General features: G+C 33.3%; 1 long non-coding RNA gene across 1 annotated transcript; it reads left to right on the top strand.

Annotated features, from left to right (window-relative positions):
- Positions 1 to 3,348: 3,348 nt before the first annotated feature.
- On the top strand, positions 3,349 to 8,971 carry LOC126751722 (uncharacterized). The gene is made up of 2 exons (XR_007665915.1): positions 3,349 to 4,004; positions 4,072 to 8,971. It is a non-coding gene; the product is annotated as an uncharacterized LOC126751722 (long non-coding RNA).
- Positions 8,972 to 18,025: the final 9,054 nt, after the last annotated feature.

The following is an 18,025-nucleotide window of genomic DNA, read 5'->3' as shown; positions in this document are numbered from 1 at the left end:
CATTAGGGATGCCGATGTGGTTAGATTTATTTAGCGCAAAAATTGTTGACTTGTCTGATTTTTTATGGTGGCATTGTGTTTGTATTTGTAATGTCGACGCTTTGGTTTGCAGCACATATTTTTAAAAAAGAAATAAAAATCATAAAATATAGTTAATTGTCTATAGCAGAATGGTAGCAGTGAGCGCTGAGTGTAGTTAGGTTAAATTAATAGAAACAATTTGTGTAGATCAATGTGTAAAAAGCAAAATAAATAATAATTAAATGCCGTTATAGCAAATATTTGGCGAATAAAAGTATGTAGACATATGCGCGAATATGTATAAAGTTTTTGTAAGCAAAGAAACAAGCCATACCACAACAACACTTGAGGGCGAACAAATCATCTTAATGCTTTAAATGTCTACATAGAAATAGTTAAACCTATGCATACATACATACACACATAAATAGCATGAATATGAAATAATCATTGCAAGTTGGTATGAAAAATTCAAATTTAAACCGAAAAAAACCGAAAATTAATGGATTTCCTAAAAGAGTACTATATTTAGGTATTTTATATTGGTAAGCTTCTTTACAAAAACAAAGCAAAAAAACAAAAACAAATTAATAAAAAAACACAAATATGAACTCCTATATATATGTATATGTAAGTAAATGTATGAGCCTGCGAAAAAAAATTCTACAAAAAAATTGTAAAGAAACAAAACTGAAGCCGTATCTCCAAGTGCAGACAGAAAATAAAGAAATAAGCAAATTTATTCCGAAACAAAACGAAATCATACATAAGAGAACACTAAATGGTTGTTAAAAGCCCCCAAAAGCTTAACAAAAGCAAACAAAATATTGAAATATACACACAAACATATCCAAAACATTAATGTCGATTAAACAACAACCACCAAATAACTTGAGTTTCAAAACAATTAACCGTTAGCGGTGGTGCAAATAGTCAAATTCAACATACAAAACCTAAATTTTGGCACACAAGCCGCAAACTCTCTTAAAATAATTAAAATAATTACTTTTTAGTCAATTGGAATAATTCAAGTAACACAAAAACTGTAGAGAAACAACAATTAAATAACAGAGAGAGGAGAGCAAAACGAGTTTTTAATGAGCATATAAATATATAAAAGATAAAAACAACAACAAAACAAATGAATATCATTACAAATAAAGAAAAACAAAAACCAAAAAATAAAAACAAAAAAAGAAAAAAAATTACAAAAACAAAGAAAAAATGGCTAAAATGTCTTATGCAGGTATTGACGTCTTCCTATGCTACGCTGTCTATTATTAACTAAACAACAGTAACAAAAAACAAAATAAAAACAAAAAAAGAAACAAAAAGAGAAAACCAAAAAACAAAAAACATAAAAACTGAATATATATAGTAATTATTTGCATTAATTATACATTTACAATTTAGGTATAACAAATGAAAGAGAATATGAATAACTTATTATATATACGAGATAAAGAGAGGCGTATAAAGAGCGCATACTACAAATCCAAAGAGATAAACTTAAACACTTGCTGCGCGCAAGCATAATCTTAGGCGTATTTAAATACTGAATGAATACATATACATATATGTATATACTTATATATATATATATATATATACATAATTATATATATGAAATATTATAAAATATTGAATATGAAATATTAGCGTTAGTTTAAATTTTTTATTACACAAAACGTATAAAAAGTGCATACATACATACATACTCGTATATATTGTATTGAACAAAACCAAAAACAACAATGAGATTATTTTTTTATTTAATTAATATATAATATAAATATGAATTGACATCAATTTACAAACACATTATATCTAAAAGTGCTGCATACATACTAACACACTCGAAAAATACTCAAAACACTAAAAACAAATTTTTCTACAAATAATTTTCACAACTGCAGACTTTACTTAAAATCATTACATCCACATTGCTTTGATTTTGTAAAAAGTATATTGGCTTGCTTTAAGAACTAAATTAGTGAGTGCGCTTTGTTACCATTTTTGGTTTTCATACATTTTGAGTTATTTAAGAAATCACTTAACAGCTTCAGACTGCTCCAATATAATTTTCAGTGCAAATATTTCTATGTTGATTTCACTTAGAGAAAAAAAAAACAAAAAAGTGTTCATTCCAACAAAAATCTCACGCTTACTCTTACTTTTTAAATAGGTTTGAGCGATCTTCCGATACTTTAGCAAGTTAGCGTCTCTTGACAAAGAATTTGACGAACTTAGAAAAGGGTTAGAGGTAACTATTTAAACTATAAAGGGTTAGAAGTATAGCTTCAACTTAAAAATGGAAAAAGTTGAAGATATTTTATCTGTCCATGATGCTATTGGGCTTAATCTGATCTGCTCTGATAGAAATATGCATCAACGCTGGCGGCTTTAAATTTGAGATAAGGGCAATAGCGGCGATAGTGGAGCGAAAATATTGCTACAGTTCCACTTGTATATGCTCTTTTGTCATGCTAAGGAAAGGTATCGCACTTAATTCAGTCATGTGTTCACATAAACTCCTCTCAACTAGAAAAAAATTGACTTCGTGCGTATAGTTTAAGAGAAGACAATGGTTGTAATTGTTTCAGCGAGTTAAGCCAAAGCAAAAAAGGTTCAATTGATGAACACACATCGAAAAATGGAAACACTATGAAGTCAACTTACTCAAAAAAAAATCTTACCAATATCTCATATCTCCGAAACTGTTTATCAGTGTTTGAATTTTTGGAGAATAATTTTAAATATATGACGAAGAGAGCTTTTGACATTCAGAAGTGGATATAACCCTTTAAATCGTCAAAATCACTTTAAAAATGACCACAGAAATATTGTTTTAAATAATGTTGATTCCATTAATGGCACCGATTTAGATATTTGTCTTCGCTTAAATCGACTTTGAGATATATTTATACCCTGAACAGGGCATAATAAGTTTGTCACGATGTTTGTAACACCCGGAAAGAAGCGTCAGAGACCCTATAAAGTATATATATATATGATCAGTATGTTGAGCTGAGTCGATTTAACCATGTCCGTCTGTCCGTCCGTTCGTCCGTCTGTATATATACGAACTAGTCCCTGAGTTTTTAAGATATCCTTTTGAAATTTTGCAAACGTCCCTTTCTCTTCAAAAAGCTGCTCATTTGTCGAAACGGCCGATAACGGACCACTATAACATATAACTGCCATATAAACTGTACGATCGGAATCAAGTTCTTGTATGGAAAACTTTTACATTTGACAATGTATCTTCACAAATTTATAACTCTAAGGCAACAATGTAATCTCCGAAGAAATTGTTAAACATATAGCTACCATACAAACTGAACGATCGGAATCAAGTTCTTGTATGGAAAACTTTCACATTTGACAATGTATCTTCATCAAATTTGGTATAGATTATTTTCTAAGGCAACAATGTAATCTCCGAAAAAATTGTTCAGATCGAAGTACTATAGCATATAGCTTCCATACATACTGAATACATAGTTACTAAAAGAAATGCACCTGTGAAGGGTATATTAGCTTCAGTGCAGCCGAAGTTAACGTTTTTTCTTGTTATATTTCATAACTTGAAATAATCCAATATGTTTTATATCCAACAGTGTAAATCTCATAGTTCTTATATAGTTTATGTTTTCTAAATCACGTACATATGTCAAAAGCCCTTCTGGGTACCCTGTATTTCAAACAATTTATTCCAAGAAAGCGGAATCCCGCACATCTTGTGTTAAGGAGCAAATCCAGTGTTATGTCAATATAAAATCAATTTTTTTTTATAAAAAAATAAAATTATAAGGTTATATATTGTCACCAAAATTCAAAAATAACTTAATATCACTTTTCATAAGTTTACAGGCAAAGGTAAAACGATGTAAAAATCCACTCATATTGGAACAAAATTTGAGTTTTGGTTATAAAATGGTTATATATTGCTTATATAGTGGTTATATGTTGGTTATATATTGGTTATATATTGGTTATATCGAACACCGGAAGCTGACAATTTTATGCAACATACATATGTGTAGGCAGTAGTGAAAATTTTGCAAAATCACTGATTGTGAAAATTAGCAGTTCATTAGGAAGGGGACCAGAATTCCTTTTTTGTGAAAGTTATTGAAAAAAATTTTAAAATTATTTTCTAATAAAATACTGGAGATAAATCTGTAAAATTTTTAAAGTCAAAGAAAAATCTTTGTGCTACATCATACACATTTTTCACGATCCATTTGTTTAAATAATAATATCTTTTGAATTTTTATTTAATTTTTTGCTAAACAATTGACATTTTTTGCGTGTTCTTTACGCTAAAAAAATTCTTGTTGTTCAATTTAGAAGGCTGCAACTCAAAAGCTATTGGAAATATCTACTAAAAGTTTCAGTAACATAGTTTTAAAAATATAGATCACCAATATGTAAAAAAAATTAAAAATTTCACACAAAGTCAAAAGATTAAAAAAGATTATATCATATTGAAATATTCTAAATTAAAAACTGCTTCTTAAGTTCTTATAATTTCTTTTAACTATTTCTTAAAAAATTATAATTTTCTAAAAAGCTCTAAAAATTTCTGCAAGCGCTTGGTAAAGTAAGGAGGAGAGTCCTGAACGAGAATGTTAAAAACAGAGTCTTATAACTGCAAGTTTTTACATTCATTAAAATAGATTTATAAATTTTCATTTCATATTTTCACCAAAGCGCATTCAGAAGTTTAAACCACTTCACTCCTTTCATTTTGCAACTACTCCATTTCCATTTCTCAGAGATTTTTTGTTTCGAAACACAGCTTTGCTCACATTCAGAATTCCAACACTCGTTAGCGAGCGCTCAGTTGCCTTTTATTATTGTAATGCTTTATCACAAAATTCATTTTTTAATGAATAAAAATCAATTATATAAAATGCAAGAATAAAAAAAGAATTAAAGAAAAAAATTTAAGCCAAAAAAAGTATATGCCTGAAGTCTCATAATCGACATCATAACATTTACACGTCAAACGCGTTTAATGAGAAGAACATAAGTGTCATAGCAATATGCAAAACATATCATAAATGTTGTAATTTACTGTGTTAATGCTAATGTGGTGGATGCACACAACTCCAAATGAACTCATACATATTATACATACATACAAATACCGAATATAAGTGCACCAAAACCAATACCGTTAATATCTACGTGTACATACTTGTATTTATGTATTTAATAGTAATAATAAATGGCGACAAGCGCCAATGTACATACATAACTGTATACACATCCAAAAATATCTATGTACCATATACGCCATTAATACATGAATACAACATATGTGTGTGTGTGTGAGAAGTTGAAATCTTAAGAAATATGTTTAATTGGTGTACTTTGTATTTGTGACGCAATGCAAATAAAGATAACGTATGCAAAGCAAAACTTTACGCAGGTGAACCTGAACCAAAAGCAAAACAAGAACAAAAACGAAAACAAACGTTTCCTTCGGCCTACAACTGCCACCGAGGCGTATACGTAATGTAGCACACTGCGTATGAGTAATTAAACAGCGCGTCGGCGGTGCGTGCGTGTAAGATATGTAAATGTGTTTGTGTCTATATCCGTTCGGCAATCTAACGTCACAGTCGACGTGGCGGCACGGAGCCGGAGAAAGCGGCGGCAAGCGCCAATCAATGCGTGTGTATGTGGAAGGTCACAGCACCCACACTCACGAAGGCTACATAATGCTAATGTGTGTGTGTGTGTGTGTGCAACTCGTAGATGTCACAAAAATGTCAAGTGTCACATAAATGTCAGCGCAAAGCAAAGAAGAGTTGCATAACGCAATTTTATTTATATGCAAAAGATAAAACGGAATAAATTTCCTGCCACGGCAACACACACACCCACACATACACAGCTGCGCTGGCGAAGTGAAAGTAGTTGGAGCTGAGCATTGAATTTAGGCGTTGAAGTGCTGGCTTATATACGAGGAAACGAGCATTACGAATTACCATAAAATTCATGCATTTGCGTGACTTGGCAGTTTGCTCGAAATAAAAGCTGGCAATGTTGTTTTGTTTTTACTGTACTTTTTTATAACTTTTTGTACTTGTACTTGTTGTTGTTGCTGCTATTGTTATACAAGGAAATAATTGTACGCTTGTGCATTTGTCAGTACATATGTATGCGTGCGTTTCATGTCTAACTGCATTTGGTTACCGTTATATATATGTAGTTATATACCGTTTACCACTTCCCCAATTAATTCAGTTTTCAATTGTACTAAAAGAGTTTTCCAATTCATTATATTTTAGTGCCGATAATAAAATTATAGTTACTTTATGGCCTTGTGAGGAAGTTTACGAACATGTGTTCGTAGGTGACGGGATATGGCAAAGGAAATCACCCGAAATAATAAATTTATATTTTTATAAGTCATATATAAATAAAAGGTGCTCATTCAGCTTTATTTTAAATAAGTATTTGTAATTTTAATGATTTCGTAAGGTATCTATAAGAGATTTAGACCAGAAACAAACCAGTTATCTATACCATATATATAACAGAAACGAACCATCTATTTAATTGATTTCAGAAAATATATATACCAGATGAAAACCAGAAACAAACCATCTATACCATATATATAACAGAAACAAACCAGTTATCTATATCGTACATATACCAGAAAGAAGTTAGTTATCTATATGGTATAAATACCAGAAACAAACGGGTTATCTATATTATATACAGACCAGAAAGAAATCAGTTTCATACCAGTTCAAGGAAGGAAAAATGAAAATGGCGTCATTAGAGCTCCCAAGAGGTTATTTTTGAACTTTTAGGTATAAAGCTTTGCTAAAGAAAGAACTTTTTTGTTTAAATTAATTTATGTAATGAGGAACATATACATTATGACTGCCTAATGAGAGGCGATTTTTGTGATTTAGAAAACTCGTATTCGTGTATTTTCAAATTTTAGGAGTAAATTAATCATTTTTCGTATTAGACGCGATCTCAGAAGTTCATAAAAAAGGTCTTCACTGCTGCAGTGAGTTTGGCCTTCTTCGTAAATTACACCGCAAAATACTATCCGCAGAAAATATATCGGTTTAATTTTTTTTTTTAATTGAAGACTAACCGATAGAAAGGTTATAATTCAAAAGACTGTAACTCAAAAAATTTGTTCTTACAAAATTTCAGTATATGGCACAGAAAAACTTTAAATAATTTATAAATTCGGGTTTTACATATCGTCACCTAAAATTTAAAGAGAAAACGATATAATAGAAACCAATAATATTAAAATGAATTTTGAGTTTTGGTTATAGGAGGGGTTATGCTATCATATTGAAAAAATTACAATTTTCGTTATAAAATGCTTACATACTGGTTATTATATCTGTTAACGATTTTCAATTTTTTTTGTTTTGATGATACGTTGTTTTGCATTTTAGGTGACAATATAATCTGTTGTATACCTTTAGGCTGCTACCAAGTATATGGTGTTTAGTACACTACGTCAGATCTAACGAGTTTTCTGACTCATTTCGATGATGATAACGTTAAAATGTTTTATTTTAGCTGTTATTAGAGCCGGTTAGGCTTCAGAAGCCTCTTAAGCAAAGAAACAGAACATGTTTATTTTTAGTTTTCCTTAGAGATGTTTGGTCTTCAAAAGGCTCTTAAACACAATTCGTCCATCATATAGTGACACTAATTACTTGAATACCGTGAACAACAGCAACAACAACAGCATCACCGGCAGTAAATACCAGTATAGATCTTCAAACAAAATTTTATTTTTAAATAAATTTAAGAAACGCAAAAGAAAACTTTAATATTTTTACCAAATCGGTTCAAAAGTGCAGCAGCCAATGCATTAATTGTCGAAGAAAATTAAATCGGACGGCAGGACAAATTTACCAGTGCATTCATGCCTACATATATTTGCACGCACACACGCATGAGCTAATTAATTTTATTAATTGAGCATTAAATTGGCTGATAGATTGACAAATAACGAAAAAAAACGTAATTTTTGCTAACAAGCGGCCGCCGGCTAAATCTAACAAGAAATATTATTACACAAGCGAACTGAAGTACACAAAAGAACAAATGCATAATGCGTTGAGAAATGAATATGCGCAATTACAATTGCAATTACAAAAACCATTTAATTTGCAAATTTTATAAAACTACACATCACTCACATATACATACGCACATTGTCATCGCATTTTATTTGGAGATACAGATATACCAAAATCCAACAAATAAATAAATAAACAAACAAGAATTGATGTATTAAAACACAAAAAAAGCATACATAAACATACAAACATTCCAAAAACAAAAAAACTTTTTTTGCATAAAAGGAAGTAAGCAGAAATAATTATGCCATACGAGGCTGCATACATAAATTAATTAAATTAACGGTATGAGAACACAAAAAGTCGACACTACATAACAAAAACAAAACAAAAACAAAAATTATGCGTAAATTAAAAATAAAATTTTGTAAAAAATACACAAAAACTTAATGTAAAAAAGTAAAGATTAAATATTAAATATATATATATATATAATATACAGCAAAAAATTAAATAAATATACAAAAAAGATATTAATAAATATACATACATACATGCATAGCTATTGTGCATACAGCCATAAGTAAATGTAATTGAAATATGAACAAACAAATCGGCAATTGATAGCAAAACACTAAATATTCTTATAATAATAAAAAACTGTAACAAATGTAAAAACCAACCGACAACAAAATGAATAGCAGTTAAATTTAAATGACTGTAAAAAGCATGCGTGCGTAACAGAAATGTGAAAAACTTAAATAAACAAGCAAATAAAACAACAAACATAAATTAAAGTGGAGAAGCTGCAGTATGCGAATATTTATTGTGGATATTCAAAAGAAATAAATGTTAAAAAATCTGAACCATGACTTTCACTCAACTACGGAATTTCGCATAAAAGTCGGCAATGTTTGTCATTTTATGTTAACATCAGGCATAAATGTTAAAAACAGCTGTTAAAGAACATCATCCATGAAGGTTAAAAACAGCTATTAAGCAGAAGGCTTCATTTTCTGTCATTAACATTACTGATGGATCATGACTTATTTACATATGTTATATTATTTCATGTTATGTTAAATCGATATCGTGGTATTTTTGCTAATTATGCAGTATATACTACATACATATGTATTATTATTTATAAAGCAACGTTTTTATTTTTAATTAAGATTAATATTATTATTTGTTTCTAATCGTAAGCATAATTTTTCATTTGTTTTTTTAATTTACCAAATAGATCATAAAAGATTTTTTAGTAAAATATTTTTAGCTCTCTGAGTTCGTCAGCCTTTGGAAAACTGTCGATGGTTGCAAACAATTTTTATTTTTAAACTAATGACTTTCTAGAGCTAATCAGTGAAGGTACTGTCTTCTTAACTTATGAACGTATATAATGTTTTCCCTTATCAAGTTCAAAAAGTGGCGATGCCTACATATACAGAAAGAAAATTAAACTAATCTGATGATGAACCTGAAAAAAGATCTACAAAAATCTTTCCTGGTAAGAAATCCTTGAAAAACCCCGTTTTTATTATTTAACAATCACAATAACTAAACTACGAGTCCGATGAATAAAAGTTATAAGACAAAGTTGTAGGTAATCATGAAATCTACAACTTTCGTATTAATTCCTTTTTCATAACCTCAAAATGTATTTGAAAAGTCAAAATAACCAATTTACATGATTAAAAAATGTAAAAAGCGTCCCAATATCAGATATTTTGAAAGGTTGGATTTTTTCTCGTTTTATAACGGTATAAAAGTGTGTATTCATTACAGTAAATTTTCCAAAAAAAAAAAACGACAAAACTATTTGCAGCTAATTCTACAAAATAACTGTTTTCATTTTTTTAAGAACACTTTTTTTAATTCTGTTTTAAAAACTTTTTTGAAATTTAACGGGTGATCTATGCAGAGGTACTTTTAAAAATAGTCCTTTTTTGACAGATCACGATCATGCGTGAGACGTGCATACATTTCATCACGGAAAGAGTTGCGCCTGTACAAAGTTTGCAAATCGTTCAACGTTATTATGAAAATTCACGTTCTGTAAAGAATGTGTTTCGAGCGCTTCACTCAACTTATGATCAACATAATCGGCCTACTTCGCGAACTATTCGCAACTTCTTCAACCTCTCTGGAGACCCAACATTCTTTATTGAATAGTATTCGACCGAATAGACCACGTCCTGCACGCAGTGAAGAAAATATAGCAACCGCAGATGGGAGTGTACACGAAGACTGTGTCGAGTCGATTTGGACTTATGTATGGAACAACTTGGCGCATCGTCGCTTTTCCATATTCCCAAGCTACATCGCTTTGCTCTGTGAACTCTTGAAAAGTTCCAAAAAGAACCGACGTTTTCAAGCCATATTACCAATCAAAATGCTCGAATGAGTATTTAGATCCAAAGGATGGACCATCTGAGGCGTATCCGCGACCAACATTTGAAAGAGATAATCTTCAAAAAATAAATGCCAAAAATGTTCTTTCGAAAAATAATAAACATTCCCCATTATTTTGAACTTTCTGTTTTTCTTTTTTCTTTTAAGTAAGGAACCTCGAAATGGATCACTTTTTACTAATTATTTTACTCAGTATTTCTTGTGCACGCTACAAAGAATCGATGCTGAATTGTTTTAAAATCTATTTTTTTGTTTAAGGTGATGAAAAATGGGCCACTTACGAAGACGGTCCTGAACGAACCGAGGTAAGTCAGTGCAAACAGTAGGACAAGCCAGCATTACCGATCAGGAAAATTTTCCATATGTTTGGTGGGATTGGTAGAGAATCATTTCTTATGAATTGTTTCCTTATTATACTGACTGCGTACCTGTAAGGTTCACAATTGTCCATGGATTTACTTTTTGATAAAAATCAACGTAAATTTATTCAAATCGGTAGTAATCGATTCAAGACAACAAAGTTATTCAATAGAAATCAGCTTATGTATACTATTTTCTGGCCACTATACATCGTAAAAAATGAAAATATAAACAAGTATATGGTATGTTCCCTCTACTTGATTTGAGGCAGTCGTTCGTTCGATTCGCAAGCAATTCTCTAAGCTGATACTACTACTATTTGCAAAGCTTAAATATTTACTAATGTTTTCGGTCATTAATATTGAAGTTCATTCATTCAATTCAATGTGGCGAAGTATATAATAGTTCCCGATATTATATTAGCAGCAAGGGATCTAAAATGTAGAGAGATGAGAAAATACTCTTCAATTGACGAATAATGATAAAATAAAACTAAGAAAATTCATATGTCTATATTAAACGAAATATAATGATGTCAAATACCTATTTCATCAACTTCAGTGCTTTAACGAACTTCAGCCGTTACACAGCTTCTAACTCCTCAGAGAATTACTTAACTGTGCTTTCTTAAATTTAAGTCTAAAATACAAAACGAATTACAAATAGCCCGTTGCAACTTGTTGGCAATTTGAAGCAGATAAACTTTAAGCAAATTTAAACAGCTGAGACAACACGTTGTTTGCAATGCATAAACCTTTCGCCGGCTTGTTTCAATGAGCAACACAACGCTTATGCATGCACAGCACTGTAGTGAAGATGTTAAGCACCAAAGCACACCAACACCACAAACCCTCTCTTGGCGGTGTAATCATTTAAATAATTAATTCACGTCGCCACAACAACAAAGGTGCGAATGCCCGCAATCTTGGTTGCCACTCGTTTCGTGTAATAAATTATTTCAACAAGACTGTACAAAGATATCAAACTATTTGCCGCTGTGTGTGTGTGTGTGAGTGTTTAGAGAGTTTAAGGACAGTAGTCTGTGTACACAACGCTTTACGCTCGTCAACCGAACAATTTGACTACTTAGGCAACAACAAACAACGCTGAAATTCACATCATAGACCATAAACTTAAATTACGCAAACTTACTTAAAATTAAGGCGTCGAGTGCGGACGGCAGCCTGGCTAACGGTCCTCAGTCTTTAATACAACTTTGTAGGTGCGAGCGAAAGGTCGCTTGGAGTGTGTTCGTCGGCGGCAATTTACCAAAGCAATTCTGAATTAATGTATTCAAACGAAAGGATGCCACCAACTCCAACAACTGCTCGGTTGGTTATATAAGTATGTACCTATGTACAATGTATATACTTTGAAGCTGAGTGAAACGGAAATGTTGAGTGACTTTGTGGCAACTGTCCTAACAAATGGCTTTGAATTGTTATTAGCCAGCAGCAGCGGTGACAAGTGTTGAAATATAATTTGTACTAAATTTCGGTTGTTAACAACAACGCCGCGTCGCACCGTCATAACCGATGGCGATTTAATGAAATAATAAAATATAATGACCTTCTAAATTTCAGCTGCCGTCATCTCAACCTCAATCAGCGCTGTGTGAAATGTCATTTGTCGTGTAATTTGTTGAGTGGTACGAATACGCACTTTCCGATTGCCTTGTTTCCGATGTGCTCGTTGCGTCTTGACAGCGATAAGGCGTAGTGAAAATCAATTTTCATGTCTCATTAACTGCTGTAAGCCGCTGTTAGAAGGAGGTTACGAGGCTAAAAAAAAAAAAAAATAAAATTACTCTTCGATATGGTCTAATACTAATATATTGATCAAAAGTACTTTAAAAGTGAAAAAAATGTGATGAAATCTGATGTTTTATGTAATCTCCGAACACTTTGGGCAATACTACTTACAGCCGGGACACAAACAAAAATTGTGCTCTATAATTCTATCAATAATCCTGTCTTATTATACAGCGCAGAAACAGAAAAGATGTTGAGAAAGCACTGGGAACATTCCAGAGAACTGTTCAAACGCAAGATCTTTGAAGCCGTCCTCGTGAATGATGAATATCGAAGAAGCTGGAACTACGAACTGTATGAGAAACATGCACGATGATGAACCGAGAGGAAAAAGCGCTTGGAACATTCGAAAGAACTGTTCTTCGCAAGAGCTTTGGAGCCGTTTTCGTGAGTGATGAATATCGAAGAAACAGAAAGCATGAACTATATGAGCTCTACGAACGATAAAGATATTGCGCATAAAAATTCAAGGAGTGATTAGGCCATACCATTTGCAAGGAAGATGATGTTCCAGCGAAATGCTGCTCGACTCGAGACCCATGGATAAAAACAACAGCAAGAGTGCCCACGCATCCAATAGATGGAGCCAGTCCATAGCAGTCTGCCATTATTTGAGATGTACAACTGGCCTTGCAAAGGACAGAGGCAACTGGCGAAGTATTGTGTTCTCGGTCCAGACCGACCCTCGGTTTCAGAGCCAAAGAAGAAGAAGAGTCTGAAGCAAAGAGTCGACTGCCGTTATCATTGATAAATAGTGAATTTTTTCACATTTCTTTCCAATTAAGTTTCCCTCAATCCTCTTGGTTGTCTCCGAACAATATTTTCGCCAAATTAGTCAAGACAACAAAGCCGAATTTTGGCAAATTTTGTATTCGACTATCATTTGTTAGCTCAGTGGCATTATATACCTCTTCTTCTTCTTTATTGGTTTTTGGATCCGGAGACAGCCAGGTGGCTTGATGAATTTTCTTATGCTGGAATCTAGTACCACAAATAACCATATTTCGGGCCTGGCGAAGTCGATCAGCCTCGATCCATTTGGGAATGTTTCGTCGTGGAGGCCCACCCCACCCTGGCGTTTAGGTCGCCAAGAACGATTTTGATATCGTGGCGGGGGCAGCTCCCATAGGTGCGCTCCAAGCGCTCATAAAAGACATTTTTAGTCACATCGTCCTTCTCTTCCGTCGGGGCGTGGGAGCAATTATATACCTACTTTCTATTTATAATCTACTAATATTAAAGTCTATACGTTAGAGCAGCGAAGCTTATGTTATTCTGTAAGTTTTGGCGTCAAACTTGGTATTTGTAACATTTTTTTTTTACTTAACTCAACCAACCTAAAAACTCCAATCGCTCCCTTTTGTTATTGTGAGCTGCCCAAGAGGACTGACAACATTTCTTTGATGCCTGCAGCACCAACATAGAGTTTCCAATATTCTCAGCTGGTCAGTATGTAAACTCCACAGTGGTTTTTAGTTAACTTCAGCGATCACACAGTTCCAAAAACTTTGAAAGACTAAACCACTAATTTAAATTTTTTATTTATTCTGAATATTTATTCTCGTGTGCTACGGGTACTCTCCCCAAAATGTGTGACTGTCAAATTGGAAGTTCACAGCACCAGCGGCTTGTGAGTAGCCGGTGTTTTGGACGTTGGCTTCAATTTACAAAGCTTTCTGACGGGTTGTGCTTATTTGCTTCGCTTGCTGCCAGCTCTGTAGGACTCTATGACCACACGAATTCACTCAGCACCTGGAGCAACTGCCACACACACGTAGAGAGTTGTTCGAATGTACAGTTTTCTATTTGACAATCGACACTTTTGCACAACTTTACAAGACTGAAGTACCACGATGAGCGTCCGTGGGTTGTGTGGGAACTTTGATGTAGCAAGTACTGCAAGCGCGCGTACCAGTTAGTAGTTGGTTTACGACCTCAAATGAGAGTTTATGCTCTGCCTTAGGTTCGACACTTTGACATTTTGACGTGTTTTTTTCCGTGGACATTTTGAAGAGTTTTTCCCAGTGTCTGTGTGCCCGTCTGTCTGCTTCTATACTTATATCGGGTGATTTTTTAAGAGCTTGATAACTTTTTTTTAAAAAAAAACGCATAAAAGTTGCAAAATCTCATCGGTTCTTTATTTGAAACGTTAGATTGGTTCATGACATTTACTTTTTGAAGATAATTTCATTTAAATGTTGACCGCGGCTGCGTCTTAGGTGGTCCATTTGGAAAGTCCAATTTTGGGCAACTTTTTCGAGTATTTCGGCCGGAATAGCCCGAATTTCTTCGGAAATGTTGTCTTCCAAAGCTGGAATAGTTGCTGGCTTATTTCTGTAGACTTTAGACTTGACGTAGCCCCACAAAAAATAGTCTAAAGGCGTTAAATCGCATGATCTTGGTGGCCAACTGCCCATGCATCCCGAAAAATGCACTGTTTGGTGTGGTTTGTACGCTGGTGGAATCATTGGACCGTATTTTTTCAAAGATGCTGTTGGACGCAACGTTACGGTGAATGGCGATCGCTATCGTTCGATGCTAACAAACTTTTTGTTGCCAAAAATGGAAGAACTGAACTTGGTTGACATGTGGTTTCAACAAGATGGCGCTACATGCCACACAGCTCGCGATTCTATGGCCATTTTGAGGGAAAACTTCGGAGAACAATTCATCTCAAGAAATGGACCCGTAAGTTGGCCACCAAGATCATGCGATTTAACGCCTTTAGACTATTTTTTGTGGGGCTACGTCAAGTCTAAAGTCTACAGAAATAAGCCAGCAACTATTCCAGCTTTGGAAGACAACATTTCCGAAGAAATTCGGGCTATTCCGGCCGAAATGCTCGAAAAAGTTGCCCAAAATTGGACTTTCCGAATGGACCACCTAAGACACAGCCGCGGTCAACATTTAAATGAAATTGTCTTCAAAAAGTAAATGTCATGAACCAATCTAACGTTTCAAATAAAGAACCGATGAGATTTTGCAAATTTTATGCGTTTTTTTTTAAAAAAAAGTTATCAAGCTCTTAAAAAATCACCCGATATATAAACTGGTTATTCAATCTTTGAGACATCGAACTAAACATTTTGCTTTTCTTCCCAAGAATATACTCGTTTGTCTGAGCCGTCGAAATCGGACCACTATAGCCCACAGCTGCTCTACAAACTGATCAAACAAAATAAAGTTCTTGCATGGCAAATTTTTTATATGTGGAGATTCTTATGGTATATCTTACCAAATTTTATATTATTTTTTCTTATGTCGCATGGTTGGGAATCACTATAATAGTAAATACCTAGTTGCCTATTTTCAAAGTTAAAGATATACAAGTATAGTATAAGCATTGAGGTGGTAGCCATTTCCACAATAAACCAAAAAGTTTCAATTTAATTTGGACTTGCCGCGATTTTCTCCAGATCGATTTTTCTCTCTCTACTGCTAAGGCAACGGTTCTGCACTTAACGCTAGGTGTCAGCCAATACTTCAGAAGTGACACATAAGTTTTGTACATTTTAAAAAAGTTTTTCTTGCGCTCACTTTGTTACACATCAACTTCGCTAACTTATTTTCATTATAGCAGAAAAATTTCGCTCGCGCCCAAAAACTTGTACCAAACAAGTGACATTTCAAGAAACGAATAGAATAGCAACAATATACAATTTCGTAGAAATGATGGAGAGAAATAGTGTGCTTTACTGCGAAGACTGTAGGAAAAGTGATGCTTTTGAGAGAAAAGAAGGCATGATAGGATTGGGAGAATATAATTTCAAAACTGAATTTAAGAAGGAGATTCGTTGAAAGTTGTTGTAATTAAAAAGAAATGATAGCAAGATGGTCATCACAGTAAAGAAAAATATTTTCGATCTGGTTTCACTACTATTTATTTCGTGGTGCGAGATTCTCACTCAACTGTAGTATATACACTTAGGTATATACAAAATGAAATTGCTGTGGGGTTCTTAATACAAACCGCGTAAATAAACATTTTGAGTAAAGTGAAAAAAGAAAGGAAACGGAAACAGTTGCAAAAGACAGAGACTAGATGCTAGTGAAGCTTGTTTGTTTGCTTACCAAATTTAGTAACACACAGGTATAACTATATATATATTGGATAGTCGCAGAGGCTTTTCATATTTTGTCAATAGATGTCGTTGACCAGGACCGTCCGATAAGCAGCTATGACATCGCTAAGGAACTTAACATTCATTATCAAACGGTTTTGAACCATTTAAAAAGGCTGGCTACAAAAAGCAGCTCGATGTTTGGGTACCAAATGAATTGTCTGTGAAAAATTTATTGGACGAAATTAACATCTGCAATCCTTTGTTGAAACGAAATGAAATCGAACCATATCAGAAGCGAATGGTAAAAGGAGACGAAAAGTGGATCTAATATGAAAATAATGTGCGAAAACGATCATGGTCCAATAGTGGTAAGGCTCAACAAATGTTCGAAAAGTCAGGATTGCCGCCTCCAAAGGTTATGCTGAGTGTTTGGTGGAATTGGAAAGGCATCATCATCCACTATGAGCTGCTCCAGCCTGATCGAACGATTTATTATACATTTTACTGTCAACAAGGGATGAGATTGAAAAGGGCAATCGAAAAAAACGGGCAGAACTGCTCAAAAGAAAAGGCTTCGTCTTCCATCAGACAACGCTAGACCACGTATACCTTTGATGTCTCGGCAAAAACTGGGAGAGCTTGGCTGGGAAGTTTTGATGCATCCACCATATAGCCCTGACCTTGCACCATCAGACTACCATTTGTTCGGTGAATGCAGAAATCCTTTAATCGCTTCAAGAGAAGCCTGTGAAAATTACTTGTTGCAGTTTTTCGCCGAGCAACCACAAAAGTGTTACATTGATGGAATAATGTCTCTAATAGCAAAAAATGGTCGACCGAAATGGTACATACTTGGTTCATTAAACTTCATTATAAATATAAAACAAAAATAAGTTGAAGTTTGATTAGGAATACGAAAAGACTTTTTAGACTAACCAATATATACCACATATGTATAGAATAATACAACAAATTGTTTTGAAGTATGGTTGAATAAAGATATTACGTTGAAAATGCATCAAAAAATTAAGTTTGAATGTGAAATCAAAGCGAATAATTTCAAGTGTCTTATCCTTTAAGAGAATTTAGACGACTTAGAATGATTAAGTTTTCTATAATATTCAATAATTTTGAATGTGGTATTTATTGATCAAACTGAGAGCCAGGATATCGCCTCCAAATGGCTGAAACAGTATTCAGATCCATTAAGAAAATTTTTTATTGAGAAGGCAACGTGAGGAAAAGCTTATTCCAAGTTCCGTCCATTCGGCTA

This window comes from Bactrocera neohumeralis, chromosome 2 (genome assembly GCF_024586455.1).
Source record: "Bactrocera neohumeralis isolate Rockhampton chromosome 2, APGP_CSIRO_Bneo_wtdbg2-racon-allhic-juicebox.fasta_v2, whole genome shotgun sequence".
NCBI classification, from domain to species: domain Eukaryota; kingdom Metazoa; phylum Arthropoda; class Insecta; order Diptera; family Tephritidae; genus Bactrocera; species Bactrocera neohumeralis.
The sequence above is the reverse complement of the archived record's forward strand: the minus strand, read 5'-3'. Positions and strand labels throughout refer to the sequence as shown.